This window comes from Babylonia areolata, unplaced genomic scaffold, assembly GCF_041734735.1.
Source record: "Babylonia areolata isolate BAREFJ2019XMU unplaced genomic scaffold, ASM4173473v1 tig00006671, whole genome shotgun sequence".
NCBI classification, from domain to species: domain Eukaryota; kingdom Metazoa; phylum Mollusca; class Gastropoda; order Neogastropoda; family Buccinidae; genus Babylonia; species Babylonia areolata.
In genome coordinates this window covers 2,501-7,500 of record NW_027468437.1, presented here as the reverse complement: position 1 = coordinate 7,500, position 5,000 = coordinate 2,501, and the positions used below count along the sequence as shown (strand labels likewise).

Below are 5,000 nucleotides of genomic sequence, written 5' to 3'. Positions count from 1 at the left end.
TGTGGATAAAAAAGTAAAAAATTGCCAAAATACTTTCTGGGCCCTCAAAAAAAGGCCTACTCCTCAACGCCTGCTCCCGTCCATGCCGAACCGCGTTTTCTATCAACTTTGGCATGCTCGGAGAGAGAAAAAAGGAAAAAAAGAAAAAAAAGGTCCAGTAAAGGTTGTGGATAAAAGTAACCGGCTTTGGAGAATTGCCTGAATCCTTCCGGCGCTGTGAAAAAAAAAGACCAAAAAAAAGACCTGGTCGTCAACGCCTGCTCCTGTCCATGCCAAACGGCGTTTTCCTCTCAACTTTGGCATGCTCGCTGAGGAAAAGGCAGGTAAAGGTTGTGGATAAAAAGTAAACGCGCTGTGGAGAATTGCCCAAATCGTTCAGGCGCCGTGAAAAAAAGAAAGACGTAGTCGTCAACGTCTGGTCCCGTCAATGGCGAAGGGCGTTTTCTCTCAACTTTGGCATGCTCGCTGAGGAAAAGGCAGGTAAAGGTTGTGGATAAAAGTCCGAAGAACCTCGCTACAATTGCCAAAATCTTTCCGCTGCCATTCAAAAATGGACTACTCCTCCACACCTCCTCCCGTCCATGCCAAACGGCGTTTTCTCTCAACTTTGGCATGCTCGGAGAGAAAAAAAGGCAGGTAAAGGTTGTGGATAAAAAAGTAAAAAATTGCCAAAATACTTTCTGGGCCCTCAAAAAAAGGCCTACTCCTCAACGCCTGCTCCCGTCCATGCCGAACCGCGTTTTCTATCAACTTTGGCATGCTCGGAGAGAGAAAAAAGGAAAAAAAGAAAAAAAAGGTCCAGTAAAGGTTGTGGATAAAAGTAACCGGCTTTGGAGAATTGCCTGAATCCTTCCGGCGCTGTGAAAAAAAAAGACCAAAAAAAAGACCTGGTCGTCAACGCCTGCTCCTGTCCATGCCAAACGGCGTTTTCCTCTCAACTTTGGCATGCTCGCTGAGGAAAAGGCAGGTAAAGGTTGTGGATAAAAAGTAAACGCGCTGTGGAGAATTGCCCAAATCGTTCAGGCGCCGTGAAAAAAAGAAAGACGTAGTCGTCAACGTCTGGTCCCGTCAATGGCGAAGGGCGTTTTCTCTCAACTTTGGCATGCTCGCTGAGGAAAAGGCAGGTAAAGGTTGTGGATAAAAGTCCGAAGAACCTCGCTACAATTGCCAAAATCTTTCCGCTGCCATTCAAAAATGGACTACTCCTCCACACCTCCTCCCGTCCATGCCAAACGGCGTTTTCTCTCAACTTTGGCATGCTCGGAGAGAAAAAAAGGCAGGTAAAGGTTGTGGATAAAAAAGTAAAAAATTGCCAAAATACTTTCTGGGCCCTCAAAAAAAGGCCTACTCCTCAACGCCTGCTCCCGTCCATGCCGAACCGCGTTTTCTATCAACTTTGGCATGCTCGGAGAGAGAAAAAAGGAAAAAAAGAAAAAAAAGGTCCAGTAAAGGTTGTGGATAAAAGTAACCGGCTTTGGAGAATTGCCTGAATCCTTCCGGCGCTGTGAAAAAAAAAGACCAAAAAAAAGACCTGGTCGTCAACGCCTGCTCCTGTCCATGCCAAACGGCGTTTTCCTCTCAACTTTGGCATGCTCGCTGAGGAAAAGGCAGGTAAAGGTTGTGGATAAAAAGTAAACGCGCTGTGGAGAATTGCCCAAATCGTTCAGGCGCCGTGAAAAAAAGAAAGACGTAGTCGTCAACGTCTGGTCCCGTCAATGGCGAAGGGCGTTTTCTCTCAACTTTGGCATGCTCGCTGAGGAAAAGGCAGGTAAAGGTTGTGGATAAAAGTCCGAAGAACCTCGCTACAATTGCCAAAATCTTTCCGCTGCCATTCAAAAATGGACTACTCCTCCACACCTCCTCCCGTCCATGCCAAACGGCGTTTTCTCTCAACTTTGGCATGCTCGGAGAGAAAAAAAGGCAGGTAAAGGTTGTGGATAAAAAAGTAAAAAATTGCCAAAATACTTTCTGGGCCCTCAAAAAAAGGCCTACTCCTCAACGCCTGCTCCCGTCCATGCCGAACCGCGTTTTCTATCAACTTTGGCATGCTCGGAGAGAGAAAAAAGGAAAAAAAGAAAAAAAAGGTCCAGTAAAGGTTGTGGATAAAAGTAACCGGCTTTGGAGAATTGCCTGAATCCTTCCGGCGCTGTGAAAAAAAAAGACCAAAAAAAAGACCTGGTCGTCAACGCCTGCTCCTGTCCATGCCAAACGGCGTTTTCCTCTCAACTTTGGCATGCTCGCTGAGGAAAAGGCAGGTAAAGGTTGTGGATAAAAAGTAAACGCGCTGTGGAGAATTGCCCAAATCGTTCAGGCGCCGTGAAAAAAAGAAAGACGTAGTCGTCAACGTCTGGTCCCGTCAATGGCGAAGGGCGTTTTCTCTCAACTTTGGCATGCTCGCTGAGGAAAAGGCAGGTAAAGGTTGTGGATAAAAGTCCGAAGAACCTCGCTACAATTGCCAAAATCTTTCCGCTGCCATTCAAAAATGGACTACTCCTCCACACCTCCTCCCGTCCATGCCAAACGGCGTTTTCTCTCAACTTTGGCATGCTCGGAGAGAAAAAAAGGCAGGTAAAGGTTGTGGATAAAAAAGTAAAAAATTGCCAAAATACTTTCTGGGCCCTCAAAAAAAGGCCTACTCCTCAACGCCTGCTCCCGTCCATGCCGAACCGCGTTTTCTATCAACTTTGGCATGCTCGGAGAGAGAAAAAAGGAAAAAAAGAAAAAAAAGGTCCAGTAAAGGTTGTGGATAAAAGTAACCGGCTTTGGAGAATTGCCTGAATCCTTCCGGCGCTGTGAAAAAAAAAGACCAAAAAAAAGACCTGGTCGTCAACGCCTGCTCCTGTCCATGCCAAACGGCGTTTTCCTCTCAACTTTGGCATGCTCGCTGAGGAAAAGGCAGGTAAAGGTTGTGGATAAAAAGTAAACGCGCTGTGGAGAATTGCCCAAATCGTTCAGGCGCCGTGAAAAAAAGAAAGACGTAGTCGTCAACGTCTGGTCCCGTCAATGGCGAAGGGCGTTTTCTCTCAACTTTGGCATGCTCGCTGAGGAAAAGGCAGGTAAAGGTTGTGGATAAAAGTCCGAAGAACCTCGCTACAATTGCCAAAATCTTTCCGCTGCCATTCAAAAATGGACTACTCCTCCACACCTCCTCCCGTCCATGCCAAACGGCGTTTTCTCTCAACTTTGGCATGCTCGGAGAGAAAAAAAGGCAGGTAAAGGTTGTGGATAAAAAAGTAAAAAATTGCCAAAATACTTTCTGGGCCCTCAAAAAAAGGCCTACTCCTCAACGCCTGCTCCCGTCCATGCCGAACCGCGTTTTCTATCAACTTTGGCATGCTCGGAGAGAGAAAAAAGGAAAAAAAGAAAAAAAAGGTCCAGTAAAGGTTGTGGATAAAAGTAACCGGCTTTGGAGAATTGCCTGAATCCTTCCGGCGCTGTGAAAAAAAAAGACCAAAAAAAAGACCTGGTCGTCAACGCCTGCTCCTGTCCATGCCAAACGGCGTTTTCCTCTCAACTTTGGCATGCTCGCTGAGGAAAAGGCAGGTAAAGGTTGTGGATAAAAAGTAAACGCGCTGTGGAGAATTGCCCAAATCGTTCAGGCGCCGTGAAAAAAAGAAAGACGTAGTCGTCAACGTCTGGTCCCGTCAATGGCGAAGGGCGTTTTCTCTCAACTTTGGCATGCTCGCTGAGGAAAAGGCAGGTAAAGGTTGTGGATAAAAGTCCGAAGAACCTCGCTACAATTGCCAAAATCTTTCCGCTGCCATTCAAAAATGGACTACTCCTCCACACCTCCTCCCGTCCATGCCAAACGGCGTTTTCTCTCAACTTTGGCATGCTCGGAGAGAAAAAAAGGCAGGTAAAGGTTGTGGATAAAACTCCAAAACCTCGCTACAATTGCCAAAATACTTTCTGGGCCCTCAAAAAAAGGCCTACTCCTCAACGCCTGGTCCCCAGGCACGTGCTGGGGGCCTCAACTCAGGCTCTGCCCAATGTGGATCAAGGTCCACCTTCGCAGCGCCTTATGCGACACCCTGGTTGTGGGGGACGCGGCGTGGCGTGGCGGATCGCTCCGGTCGGCGCACAGCCGGCAACGGTCGACCCGTCCGCCTGGCTTTACTGCCCCCGCGCTTCTGTCTTTTGCACTGGCAAGCTAGCGACCGCTCGGCGTGCGAGGCCCGAGTCGGGGGACGGGAGTCTCGGGAGCCCACCAGCTCCCCGCAGGCTACCCGCCCGGCTGCCGAGCTTCCCGCCTGCGCGTCCAAGTGTGAACGCGCACGGCCGCCTCGCCGGGCTTCCTTTGCCGGGGCTCGGCTTGTCGGCCGGCGTCTCACGGTCCGTAGAAGGTTCGGTGCGTTCGCTGACGACGGGTCGAGAGAAGCGTTTTCTCTCCTCCCTCACTGACGGTCGTTGGTGCTCCCCAGCCCCTTCGGCGTCCCAAAGCGTAACGCCTGCTTCATCTCGTCAAGGGCGCGCCCGTCTCTAACCGGGCGTCGTCCGGCACGTGGAAACGGGCGGGAGACGGTGTCGAGGAGGAAGAAAGGGTGGGGTCCGGTCCGGTCCGGTCTGGTCTCCTCCTCCTCCTTCTTCTTCTTGGCGCGCCTCCCGCCGAGACCGATGGATTCGTTGCACTCTCAGGCCCTGAATCTGTTGTCCGGTGGTTTCAGTTGATAGTGCTGCCGCGGACCGCCCACGGAAAGAGCTCAGCCCTCGTTTCTGTGAGCAGCGGTCCCAACTGGCGCTGCAACCGTCTCCCGGGGCACGCAGAATACGGGTTGCATTCTGGTTGATCCTGCCAGTAGTCATATGCTTGTCTCAAAGATTAAGCCATGCATGTCTAAGTTCACACCCTCGTACGGTGAAACCGCGAATGGCTCATTAAATCAGTCGAGGTTCCTTAGATGATCCAAATTTACTTGGATAACTGTGGTAATTCTAGAGCTAATACATGCCGACCAGCTCCGACCCCTCGGGGAAAGAGCGCTTTTATTAGTTCAAAGCCA

General features: G+C 49.9%; 1 non-coding gene across 1 annotated transcript in view; it reads left to right on the top strand.

The window, feature by feature from the left end:
- Positions 1 to 4,776: 4,776 nt before the first annotated feature.
- Positions 4,777 to 5,000, top strand: part of LOC143278815 (small subunit ribosomal RNA) — a 1,828-nt gene continuing 1,604 nt past the window's right edge. The window contains exon 1 of the ribosomal RNA XR_013054412.1: positions 4,777 to 5,000. This exon is cut by the window's right edge and continues 1,604 nt beyond it. This is a non-coding gene — a ribosomal RNA (small subunit ribosomal RNA).